The following is a 14,318-nucleotide window of genomic DNA, read 5'->3' as shown; positions in this document are numbered from 1 at the left end:
TAGAATGTACAGCTAGGTACACTATTGCCCTAACATAACTTGAAAGAAGGAAACTACTGTAGACCACAGGATTTTGAAGGTTTCAACTCTTTTGGTACCACACAAGACTACCATTCTGTACCAAAGATGCTAGAATGTTGGAGTGAAGGCACTATGCAGGCACCAGCTCAACCTCTCTGTTCAATGACTTGTTTAGGTGGTGTCTTCAGCTGTGAGACCTTGATGTCAGATTGTGGAGAACAACCTATGTTGTTTGGAATAGCCTGGCTTATTTGGGGATCCACATAAGACATTTTTGGCTAATAATCCAATTACAACTGTATTAGATGTAACTTAATCTTAACACTTGAAGCTTCATTTGCTGACAGAGGATGGACAGCTGATACCCTGTCTCCCCCATTATTTGGCAATTTCATTTAGATCACCATCATATATGTACATCATTCAGAATGTATTTACTATCTTAAGTTTCCATAGTACCCTTAAAATACCCTTTCGTTTTGTCTGTCTCTCCCTGTATTCCCTCCTTCAATACCCCTGCTTACCCTCATCACTTTAACCTCTGATTCCTTTCTGCTTCCATCCTCAATTATCTATTACATTGCCCTTTCCTAATGAAATCACTCTGTTCCACTTTTCTTCATCCGTTCATCTGTTGAGGGACATCTGGGTTGGTTCCAATTCCATTCTATTATGAATAGAGCAGCAATGAATAAGGTTGAGCCAAGTAAGTGTCTCTGGCAGAGTGAATCATCTTTGCGTATATGCCCTGGAATTTGGTGTAGATAGATTCCCATCTTCCCTAGGAACCACCACACTGATTTAATAAGGCCTGTACAGGGTTTCACTCCCACCAGCAATGGAGGAGTGCGTCTCTTATCCTCACCACATGAGCTGTCACTTGTTTTGTTAATCTTAGCCATTGCCACAGGTGCAAGGTGAGATCTCAAAGTACTTCTGATTTACATTTCCCTGATAGGTAAGGATGTTGAAGATTGCTTAAGTGTTTCTCAGCCATTTGAATTTCCTCTCTTGTAGTTTAGATCTGTATCCCATTTTTAATTGGGTTATTTGCTTCTTTGATATCTAGTTTCTTGAGCTCTATGTATTTTGGATACTAAATGTCTGCCAGATATGTAATTGGCAAACGTTTTATCCCATTCTGTTGACTGTCTCTTTGAATAACAGTGTTCTCTGCTGTGTGAAGCTTCTCAGTTTCATGGGGTTTCATTTAATTGTTGATCTTAGTACTTGTGATAATGGTGCTCTGTTCAACAACTCCTTTTCTTTGCCAACCAATTAGTTCAAAGGTATTCCCCACTTTCTTTTCTATCAGATTAAGTGTATCAGTTTTTGTTGTTGTTGTTGTTGTTGTTTTTGTGGTTGTTGTTGTTGTTGTTGTTGTTGATGATGATGATGATGATGGCTTTGATCCACTTGGAGCTGATTTTTGTGCACAGTGATTAATATGGATCAAATTGGATTTGTCTACATACAGTCATTTACTTGACCAGCTCTATTTGTTGAAGATGTCTTTTTCCCCATTGTGTACTTTTGGCCTTTTTAATAAAAATTATGTGTCCATAGGTATGTGGACTTATGTCTGGCTCTTCAATTCAATTCCATTATCTCCACCTGGGGATCCATCCCATATGCTGCCACCAAACCCAGACACTATTGCTGATGTCAAGTAGTGCTTGCTCACAGGAGCCTGATGTGCCTGTCCCCTGAGAGGCTCTGCCAGAGCCTGACCAATGCAAATGCTTGCAGCCAACCATCAAACTGAGGATGAGGACCCCAATGGAAGAGTTAGGGGAAGAACTGAAGGAACTGAAGAGGCTTGCAACCCCATAGGAAGAACAACAATATCAACCAACCAGACTGCCTCCCCTCCAAGGTCTCCCAAGGACTAAACCACCAAACAAAGAGTACACATGGAGGAACCCCATCGATCCAGCTGCATATGTAGCAGAGGATGGCCTTATCTGGCATCAGTGGGAGGGGAGGCCCTTGTTTCTGTAAAAGCTAGATGCCCCAGTGTAGTGGAATTCTGGGGCAGTGAGGTGGGAGTGGATAGGTGGGTGAGTACCCTCATAGAAGCAGGGGGGAGGGCAGATAAGATAGGGGGTTTGCAGAGGGGAAACCGGGAAAGAGGATAACATTTGAAATGTAAGTAAATAAAATAACCATTAAAAATAGGTTTGATATGTCTGATTTGGTGCCAATAGCATGCTGTACTTCTCTTCTTCTCTTTCTCCTTCTCTTTCTCCTCCTCCTCCTCGCTCTTCATTTTCCTCTTCCTCCTCCTCCTCCTCCTCCTCCTCCTCCTCCTCCTCCTCCTCCTCCTCCTCCTCCTCCTCCTCCTCCTCTTCTTCTTCTTCTTCTTCTTCTTCTTCTTCTTCTTCTTCTTCTTCTTCTTCTTCTTCTTCTTCTTCTTCTTCTTCTTCTTCTTTGTAGCAGCAGCAGCAGCAGCAGCAGCAGCAGTAATAGTTGTAGCAGTAGTAGTAATAGTAGTTTTGCAGTACAGCTTGAAAGCTGGAATGCTCTTCTAGGCATTCTTTATGAGTTACTTTACCTAATTTGGAATTTGTGTGTATGTTTGTGTGTGTGTGTGTGTGTGTGTGTGTGTGTGTGTTTCTATAGGAAGGTGGAAATTGTTCTTTCTATTTCTGAGAAGAGTTGCACTAGTATTTTTGTGGGGGTTGCGTTGAATCTATAGATTCCTTTCCATAGAATTTTTTGCTATATTAATCTTAGTAATTCATGTCCTTGGGAGATATTTGCATCTTTTGATATGTTCTTTAATTTCTTTCTTCAATGACTTGAAGTTTTTATTTTGAGTTACATCAGATATTGTATATTATTTTCAGTATTTCTCTGCTTTCTTTATCAGTCACTTGCCTTTGCATATAAGAGGGTGACTGATTTTTGTGAGCTAATTTTGTATCAGCTACTAAGCTGAAAATGTCTATCAGCTGTAGAAGTTTTGTGGTGGAATTTTTTATTTAACTTTGATAATTGGTATCTGTCAGGAAAATCAACCTTTTAGTTTAGATTTTCCAATTTTGTGAAGTATAGGATTTTGAAATAAGATCTAATGATACTTTGAATTTCTTCAGATCTCTTGTCATGTTTCCATTTTCATTTCTGATTTTCTTCATTTGAGTACTGTCTCTCTGCCTTTTAGTTAGTTTGGCTAAGAGTTGGTCTATCATGTTGATTTTTTTTCTCAAACAGCTCTTGGTTTTGTTGTTTCTTTTTATTGTTTCTTTGTTTCTAATTGATTGATTTCAGTCTTGACTTTACATTCCTGACATAAACTCCTATGGTGTGGGTTTTTTCCCTAGATTTTTCAGGTGTACTTTTAAATCATTAGTATGAGCACTCTCGATTTCTTTATAAGGTCGTTTAGTGTTACAAACTTTCCTCTAAGCACTGCTTTTATTGTGTTCCATAAGTTTGGGTATGTTGTGTCCTCATTTTCATTGCATTCTAAAAAGTCTTTAATTTCTTTCCTCATTTCTTCTTTGACCCGGTGATCATTGAGTAGAGAGTTGTTAAATGTCCTTGAGTATGTAGACTTTCTGTTGTTTCTGCTGTCGTTGAAGTCCAGTTTTAATCCACGGTGATCTGACAAAATTTAAGGTTTTTTTTTTTTTTTTTAATCTTTCTTGTATCTGTTGCAGTTTGCTTTTTGACTAATTATATGGTCAATTTTGGAGAAGGTTCAGTGAGGTGTTGAGAAGAAGGTATATTCTTTTGTGTTTGGGTGAAATGTTCTATACATATCTTTTAGGTCCATCTGAATCACAATCTCTGTTAGTCTCATTTTTTCTCTATTTAGTTTTTATCTCCAATGCCTGTCCATCAGTGAAAGTGGGGTATTGAATTCTATCATTGTTATTAATATATGGGATTCAATGTGTAATTAAAGCTGTAGTAATGTTTCTTTTATGAATATTTGTGCCCTTGCATTTGGGGTATTGATGTTCAGATCTGAGAAGTCCTCTTGTTGATTTTTTCCTTTGATGAGCATAGAGTCCTTCTCCATCTCTTTTGATTAATTTTGATTGAATGTCTATTTTAGTATATATTAGAATGTCTAATACAGCTTGTTTCTTGGGTCTGTTTCCTTAGAAAACAAATTTCCAGCCCTTTTCTCTGAGGTAATGTCTGTTTGTTGCTGAGACAAGAACATATGTGTGTTTCTTGTATACAGCAGAATGATGGATCCTGTTTACACATCCATTCTAATAGCATGTGTCTTTATATTAGGGAATTGAGTCCATTGATGTTGAAAGGTATCAATGACCAATGATTGTTAATTCCTGTTATTTTGATGTTATTGATGGTGATTGTGTGTTTATCCTTTTTAATTTTTATAGTATGAAATTGTTTATTTCTTGTGTCTTCTTGAGGGTAGTTAGCCTCATTGGGTTGGATTTTTCCTTCTAGTATCTTCTGTAGTACTGGAATAGTTGAAAAATTGTTTAAATTTGTTTTTGTCATGGAATATCTTGGTTTCCCCATCTATAGTGATTGAAAGTTTTGCTGGGTATAGTACTCTAGGCTGCCATCTGTGGACTCTAAGGTCTGCAAGACATCCGCCAGACCCTTTCAGCTCTTAGACCTCCTCTGTTGAGAAGTTGGGTGTAATTCTGATATCTTCCTTTATATGTTACTTGGCCTTGTCTCCTTTCAGTTATTAATATTCCTTTTTGTTATGTACATTTAGTATTTTGATTATTATGTGGAAGTAATAATTTCTTTTCTGCTCTAGTCTGCTTGGTGTTCTGTAAGCTTCTCATTCATTTAAAAGCATCTCTTTCTTTGGGTTAGGGAAATTTTCTTCTACTCTTTGTTGAAGATGTTTTCTGGGCCTTTGAGCTGGGAATCTTAAGTTTGATCTTTTCATAGTATCCCCAATTTCCTGAATGTTTTGTGTCATAAATTTTTAGATTTTTCATTCTTTATGACAGATGTATCAATTTATTCCATCATCTTTTTATGCCAATGATTCTCTCTTCCATCTCTTGTATTATGGTGGTGATATTTGTGTCTTCAGTTCCTGCTCTCTTTCCTAGGTTTTCCATCTTCCAGGATTGTCTCAATTTGTTTATTTTTTTATACTTCTATATCCATTTTTTATTCTTGGACAGATTTATTTGTATTCTTCACCTATTTTATAACATTTCATGTATTTTATATTTATTTATTTCCTCTTTAAAGGCCTCTATCTGTTTGAGTGTACTTTCCTGTATTTCTTTAAGATATTTTTTTCATCTTCTCTTTAAAGGACTGTATCAGATTTATAAGATTGGATTTAAGATCATCTTCTTGTGCTTTAGTTTTGTTAGGATATTCAGGGCATGATGTAGCAGGATCGGTGGGCTCGGCTGTTCCTGACTCTTGTTGATTGTGTTATTGTGTTGTCATTTTGCCTTGAATTCCTGATCTTTCCAAGACTTAACAAGAAAGGTTTTTCATTCACAGCTTGAAGACCAACCATAGGACATCATGAAGCAAGGACTCTTGCATTACTCACTTAGGATACCAGAGGGCAGACAAAGATAAACTTCCACAAGGGCCTAGTTGCTAGTCAGCCTTTGAGCACAGGGAGCTGATCACCTGATGCTCCTGCTGGGGCCTGGTTGCAAGCTTGGTTCAATAGAACAGGACTCTTCACTAAAAGTGTTAACAGGCACTTTTTAGATTTCAGTAATTGTCTTATTTTTTTGTAGATCTTTATTGTCAAAACATAAGTATGCACTCCAATTCACCCATTTACCTTCATTAGCTTAGTAAATTGGAATAAAAATGATACATTTAACCACACCCACTCAAATACAGAAAATATTTGTTATTGTCTGGCTAAAAAATGTTTCTCTGTGCTCCTTTTCATTAAGCATTTACTTGAGCCCTTTTACCAGGCAACCAACTAACTACTTTCTGGAGCTAAAGTTTAGAAATGGAATCAGAAACACCAGAGTTTTGACTCCTCTATCACAGAAAAGAATCACATGTGGAAGGGTCTGTCCCTGAGCACAATGCCACTGAGATTCAAATGTCATTGTCCTTTGAATGTGAGTGAACATACCACTCTGTTAGCCACTGGCATGGTGGTACACATCTGAGCGACTTTTTGTTTGGGCTATTTCAAACAAGACTTGGAGCTGGGAGTCTTCGTGCACACCTTTAATCCCAACACTGAGGAGGCAGAGGCAGGTGGATCTGTGAGTTTGGGTCAGCCTGACCTTCATGGTGAGTTCCCAGGAAGCTATGTTAGAGAGATCCTGGCTCAAAAGAAAACATAAGCAAACACGACCCATAACTGTGATCAGCTTCACTCATTTCTTCAGGCTCATGTCCAGAGACTAGAACTGTTGAGTCATAGGGCACACATGTTCACCATTCAGAGAAAATGCCAGTTTGGCCTCCCCAAGCACCACGTATCATTTTGGTTCCCCTTTAGCCATTGTGTGGCTGGATCAGTTGCTCCATGTCTTTGCCAATGCTTTTGGTTATGGGTCTTAAATCTGATTATATTGAATGGGAGTGTAGTGGTATGTCATATCTGATGCTTCCCTGAGCTGTACACACACACACACACACACACACACACACACACACACACATATTCACACACTCATACACACAACACACATATACACTCTCCCCAACACTTACACACACAAAACATAGTATACTCACACATACATATATACACATTCCCAACTCTCATACACACACAACATACACACTCACACACATATAATCACATACACATATATCAACATATACATACAGTATCACACACACTTATGTAATATACATACACACATACACTCACATACACACAGCACATACATTTTCACACACAACACATATTTACATACACACAACACACAAATACACTTACACACAACATATACTCATATACATACACTTATACACACAACACACACACACACACACATACACTCACACACACACTCATACACACGCACCCATACATACACTCACAATTTCCTCGTATACAGAAAAATACCAGTGGGATTCTCTATTCTGCATTTTCTGTGGTCTTTGCCATCATCAATCAGAGCCTCTGAAGAGCAATGCAATATGTATTGGAGTGCATGGGGACCCTCCTATAGCTGGTGCAGCAGCCCAGGGTTAGGATAATTACCATGGAGTCCAATTAACTAAAGATGTTGGCTCTGTGACTCTGAGCTTGGATCCGCTGAGGGCCTCTGTACTGGCTGGTTTTGTGTGTCAGCTTAACAAAAGCTGGAGTTACAGAGAAAGGAGTCTCCCTTGAGATGCAGCTGTAATGCCTTTCCTCAATTAGTGGTTGATGGGGGAGGGCTCATTGTGAATGGTGCCATCCCTGGGCTGGTAGTCCCGGATTCTATAAGAAAGCAGGCTGAGCAAGCCAGGGGAAGCAATCCAGTAAGCAGCACCCTCCATGACCTCTGTATCAGCCTCTGCCTCCAACTTCCTGCTCTGTGTGAGCTCCTCTCCTGACTTCCTTTGGTGATGAACAGCAATGTGGAAGCATAAGCTGAACAAATCCTTTCCTCCATGTGAGAGGACACGTGAGCATGTCGTGGTAGGCCTTACATTCTGTAGTCAAGATCCACTTGTCAGACTCCATAGAGAAAAACACACCAAAAAATTGGTGGTATGCTGTAGCTTCTTGCTGCTTCTGAGTACACTTTGCTGATGGGCAGAGTGATGTTGGCTGGGACAGACACACATGCTGAGGCAAGACATGTGATGAGGCAAGGCCCACGGAGGACACGTGATATTTGGAGGGAGTATAAACAGGACTCAACAGACTGGGAGAGGAGTGTGAGGCTTGGCTGGGATGTTTTCAAATTTTATGCAGCTTCCAAAGTCTAGCATCTGAAAGTGGTTGCTCTCGAACCAAGACTGTCTTAGTGAGGGTTTCTATTCCTGCACAAACATCATGACCAAGAAGAAAGTTGGGGAGGAAAGGGTTTATTCAGCTTACACTTCTGCATTGCTGTTCATCACAAAAGGAAGTCAGGACTGGAACTCAAGCAGGTTAGGAAGCAGGAGCTGATGCAGAGGCCATGGAGGGATGTTCCTTACTGGCTTGCTTCCCCTGGCTTATTCAGCCTGCTCTCTTATAGAACCAAAGAATACCAGCCCAGAAATGGTACCACCCACAAGGGGCCCTCCCTCCTTGATCACTAATTGAGAAAATGCCCCACAGCTGGATCTCATGGAGGCACTTCCCCAAGTGAAGCTCCTTTCTCTGTGATAACTCCAGCCTGTGTCAAGTTGACACACAAAACCAGCCAGTACAAATATCAAGCAATGATTGACATGAAGAATAATACTGAAAGAAGTAGTCTCACAGTTATGTGTACTTGTTGAAGGGTCTCTATGTCAGCAGAAATGGGGGACCTCACAGATGCATGTGTCCAGCAGGAGATCAATACTACACTGAGGCCCCAGTACAAGAATCAGCATTAACCCTCTTGCACTCAAAGGAAGAGTTCTCTGTCAGCTACTGAACTGAGGCTAAAGGATAGTTCCATCTCTCCCTGGTATTTAGAATGTGTAATATAAGAATCGTCCCATCCATAAGGTATGCTATAAATTTAGTGTCTCCCCTTACACTCTCTTGCTTCTAGGCTCTGTCTAGGCAGATGTTTTATCTCTTCCTAGCTCTCTCCCTGCAATAGCTGGCCATGGAGCTGAAAGTTTCCCTCCCCCAGCTTTTCCAAGCTCAACGACATGGAAGTAGCTTCTTTATGTGATCTGGACAGCCTGGTGTGTTCTGTTGTCCTGTGGACAATCCTAGGCTGCTGTATAACATGACTTGAGGGAAGGTTCCAAGTACTCTGTCATCCACTGCACCGGCATTCAAAGGCCCTTCACTGAGGATGGTGGAGACCTTAGTATATATGTAGGATGGAAAAGACTCAAATTCTGTGTGTATCACGGAGTGGGTGAATCTGAAATCTTTCATTTGCAAGCAAGAAGGGAGAGAGGGAGTAAAGATTATAGAATCATCTTCAAGGAAATGCCACTAATACAGGAGCACAGAATCAGTGTTGGAAAATACATGGAGCCACTGGTGTGCTCACACATGATGGCTGGAGGAGATGCATAATGGTGTAGTCACTTTGAAAGGCAGGTTGACATTCTCTTCAAAAGTTAAATGCATACTTGTGCTGGGATTCAACAAATCTATTATTATTGATGTTGCCTACTTGAATCATCAAGTGTCTGTTCATACATTTTCCTTTCTTCCCTTTTGCCTCTAAGACATCTGTTATCAGATCAACTCAAGCCTTCATTCTACAATGCGGATATTAAGAGTAGTGGCCAGAGTCTGGTGCACCTGGCACAGCCATGAGAGGTGAGGTACATGCACATAGTCCCCTGACTTTCATCGTCTCTGGTCTTGCTCTGCCAACTGGAGGAGACCTTAGGGACCCCAAGAGTGTCTTGTTCCTTGTGGAGGCCTGTGAGACCCCAAAAACAGCCATCTTAGAACCCTGCCCCACCAATCCTTCCCAGTCTGGTCCTCCTGGGGCATAATCAACTGAGCTGAGTTTGCTCACAGGTGGTCATCTGACCTCTATTGTCTGGTACCGGGTTTGACCTTCTATCCTGAGGAGACTTGGGGGATGCCAAGAGTTTCCTGCTTTCCCATGAAGGTGTGTGTGGGCCGCACGAACAACCAGCTTGACACTGTCCCCACCAAGTCCTTGCCAGTCAGCCCACTTGAGGTACAATCTGCAGAGCTGGACCTCCTGGCCTCCATTGCCTGGATATTTCCACTTCACCCAAATATACACATGCTTATTACTTAAGGGTCAAGAAGGAATTTAGAAAGAAATTACAGACTTTTTAAAATAATTGAATGAAAATGAATATGCAACATATCTAATCTTAAGGGATATATTGAAGGCAAAATCAAAGTCCTAAGAGCCTACATAAAAATTTTGGAGAGATCTCACAATAGTAACTTAGCAGCATACCTGAAATGCTCTAGAACAAAAAGAAGAGATTACATTCAAAACAAATAGATTGCAGAAGAAATCAAACCCAGGGATAGCATCAATAGTACAGAAACAAACAAAATACCAAAAGAAAAATCAATAAAACATGTTTATTTAAAAAATATCAGGAAGTTCGACAGTTATTCAAAAAATTAAAAGGTGGAGAGAGAAGACTCAAATTAACACAACTATAAATGAAAATAGAGACATAAAAACAGACAGTGAGGAAATTTAGAGCATTAGAAGGACATACTTTAAAAACCTGTACTCCACCAAATTGGAAAAGCTAAAAGAAAAAGATAATTTTCCCAGTACATACCACTTACCAAAATTAATTCAACTAAGATAAGCAATTAAAACAGACCTATAACCTCTTGTGAAGTAGAAGCAGTCATTAAAACACTCCTAACCAAATGAAGTCCAAGGCCAGATAGTTTTAGTGCAGAATTCTACAAGAATTTCAAATAAGAGTTAGTGCCACTAATCCTCAAAGTATTCCACAAAATAGAACCAGAAAGAACCTTCTCATTTCTGGATCTGGGTTGGATATTTCACCCAGGATGATTTATTCTAGTTCCATCTAGTTGCCTGATAATTTCCGGATGTCATATTTTTTAACAAGTGAGTAATACTCCATTGTGCAAATGTACCGAATCTGTTGACATCTGGGTTGATTGCAGTTTCATTCAATTATGAATAGAGCAGCAATAAACATGGTTGAACGAGTGTCTCTTTGGCAGAGTGAATCATCTTTGGGTATATGCCCTGGATCTTGATGTAGATCGATTCCCATCTTCCCTAGGAACCACCACACTGATTTAATGAGGCCTGTACAGGGTTTCACTCCCACCAGCAATGGAGGAGTGTGCCTCTTACAACACATCCTAACAAGCATGAGCTGTCACTTGTTTTGTTAATCTTAGCCATTGCCACCGGTGCAAGGTGAGATCTCAAAGTACTTCTGATTTGCATTTCCCTGATAGCTAAGGATGTTGAAGGTTGCTTAAGTGTTTCTCAGTCATTTGAATTTCCTCTATTGTGAACTCTCTGTTTAGATCTGTATCCCATTTTTAATTGGGTTATTTGCTTCTTTGATAGCTAGTTTCTTGAACTCTTTATATATTTTGGATACGATGATCTGCCAGATGTGTAACTGGTAAACTTTTTATCCCATTCTCTTGGCTGTCTCTTTGTCTGTATAACAGTGTCCTCTGCCATGTGAAGCTTCTCAGTTTCATGAGGTTTCACTTATTAATTGTTGATCTTAGTGCCTGTACTAATGGTTTTCTATTTAAAAAAAATTCCTTTCCTTTGCCAATGAGTTCAAGGCTATTCCCCACTTTCTTTTCTAATTCAGTGTATATATCTATTGTTGTTGTTGTTGTTATTGTTGTTGTTGTTGTTGATGATGATGATGATGACTTTGATCCACTTGGAGTTGATTTTTGTGCAGGATGATAAATATGGATTGAATTGGATTTGTCTACATATAGCCATTCACTTGACCAGCTCCATTTGTTGAAGATATTTTTTCCCCAGTGTGTACTTTTGGCCTTTTTAATAAAAATCATGTATCCATAGGTGTGTGGAGTTACGTCTGGATATCCAATTGAATTCCGTTGATCAACATGTCTATTTTTGGTGCCAATAGAATGCTGTAAATTATTATTATTATTACTATTATTATTATTACTTTTGTAGTACAACTTGAAAACTGGAATGCTGATACTTCAAAGAGTTCTTTTATTATTTCATATTGCTTTATCTAATTTGGTGTGTGTGTGTGTGTGTGTGTGTGTGTTTCCATATGAAGGTGGAAATTGTTCTTTTTAGTTCTGAGAAGAATTGCACTGGAATTTTTGTGGGGGTTGCAGTGAATCTATAGGTTCCTTTCCATAAGATTTTTTTGCTATGTTAATCATAGCAATTTATGAGCATGGGACATCTTTGCATCTTCTGATATGTTCTTCAATTTCTTTATCAATGGCTTGAAGTCAAGGTATTTTGTATTATTTTCAGCTATTGTGAAAGATATTTCCCTGATTTCTTTATCAGTCATGTGTCTTTGTATACAGGAGGGTGACTGATTTTTGTGAGCTACTTTTGTATCCAGCTACTGTGCTGAAAGTGTTTATCATCTGTAGAAGTTTCCTGGTGGAATTTTTTCAGGTCACTTACCCATCCTCTCCCGTCATCTGAAAATACAGGTGCTTTGACTTCGTTCTTTCCAATCTATATGCCCTCTATCTCCTTCAGTTGTCTGGAGTTAAAAAATATGAAATCCTGAAAATTTCAGGCAACTAGATGGAGCTAGAATAAATCATCCTGGGTAAAGTATCCAACCCAAATCCAGAAATCAAGTATTGTATGTATTTGCTTATATGTAGAAATTAGCTGTATGGTCAATGACAAACAAACTATGACCCATAGAGTGACAGAGGGTAGGAATAGAACAAGAGACTAGAGGGAACAGAGTGATCTCGTTAGGAAAGGGCAATGTAATAGATAATTGTAGAGGGAAGCAGAGAAGGAATTGGAGGTTAAAGTGATGACGGTAAGCAGGGGTGTTGAAGGAAGGAATACAGGGACAGACAGACAAAACTAAAGAGTATTTTAAGGTTACTATGGAAACCTAATATAGTAAATACTTTCTAAAATATGTACGTATATGATGGTGATCTAAACGAAATTGCCAAATAATGAGGGAGACAGAGTATCAGATGGCCATCTTCTGTCAGCAAATGAAGCATCGGGTGTCAAGATTAAGTTACATCTAAATCAGTTGTAATTGGGTTGTTGCCTAAAATATCCATGGGAATCCCCAACAAGCCGGGCTGTTCCTAACACTATAGGTTACTTGTCACAAACTGACAGCAAGGTCTTCTGCTGAAGACAACACCTAATTAAGTCATTGAACACAGAAATGTCCAGCTGGTGCCTGCCTAGTTTCTTCGCAGCATCATTCTAGTATCTGTTACAGAAAAGTACTCTTGTGTGGTACCAAAAGAGCCACAAACACCAAACTAGCCACAAACCCTGTGATCGACATCGGTTTCCTTCTTGGAAGTACTGTTAGGGAAATGGTGGCACTTAGCTGTAGAAGTGACCAACAAATATCTGACCAACCAAGGTCTATTCCCTGAGATGGAACCCATACTTAATGCTGGCTGGTGCCCAGAGACCAGAGACTAGATATCCTAAGGACCTATAGTAAACAAAATATTCATGGTAGAAAGAAAGAAAGAAAGAAAGAAAGAAAGAAAGAAAGAAAGAAAGAAAGAAAGAAAGAAAGAAAGAGTGATTAACTGACTCCTAATGATATTCTGCTTTACTCATAGACCCAGGCCTAGCTCAGCTATCATCAGGCAAACAGTTTTTCTGTAAATGGAAAAAAATAGACCCACAGTCAGACACTACACAGATAGTGAGAGACCTTGGAACATTCAGCTCTAAATGGGATGTGTTCCTCATATCTCCCCTCAGCAACCATGGAACCCTGCAGAAGAGGAGGCAAAAAGACTGTGAGACCTGAGGGGACAGAGGACACCAAGAAAACAAGGCCCTCTAAATTAACATGAACAAGCACACAGAACTCCAGGGACTGGGACACTAGGCCCAGCTCTGCACCAGGGTGTCCAGTAAATATTAGTGTGGTTTTTTTGTCATTTTTTTAAATTCCTGCATGTGTGGATGAGAGTGTCTCTAATTCTACTGCCTTCTCTTGGGTTTTTCTCTTTCGTTGGTTTGTCCTGTCCAGCTTGAGTTGATAGTTTTTGTTTTATCTTTTTGCATTTTCTATACTTCAATATTATCTCTGAGAAGCCTGTTCTCTTCTTTTTTTTATTCGCTATATTTTTTATTTACATTTCAAATGATTTCCCCTTTTCTATCCCCCCACTCCCCGAAAGTCCCATAAGCCCCCTTCCATACCCCTGTTCTCCCACCCACCCCTTCCCACTTCCCTGTTCTGGTTTTGCCCTATACTGATTCACTGAGTCTTTCCACAACCAGGGGCCACTCCTCCGTTCTTCTTGTACCTCATTTGATGTGTGGATTATGTTTTGGGTATTCCAGTTTTCCAGGTTAATATCCACTTATTAGTGAGTGCATACCATGATTGATCTTTTGAGACTGGGTTACCTCACTTAGTATGATGTTCTCCAGCTCCATCCATTTGCCTAAGAATTTCATGAATTCATTGTTTCTAATGGCTGAATAGTACTCCATTGTGTAAATATACCACATTGTTTGCATCCACTCTTCTGTTGACGGATATCT

The sequence above is a fragment of the Apodemus sylvaticus genome, chromosome 21 (genome assembly GCF_947179515.1).
Source record: "Apodemus sylvaticus chromosome 21, mApoSyl1.1, whole genome shotgun sequence".
Classification (NCBI taxonomy): domain Eukaryota; kingdom Metazoa; phylum Chordata; class Mammalia; order Rodentia; family Muridae; genus Apodemus; species Apodemus sylvaticus.
The sequence above is the reverse complement of the archived record's forward strand: the minus strand, read 5'-3'. Positions refer to the sequence as shown.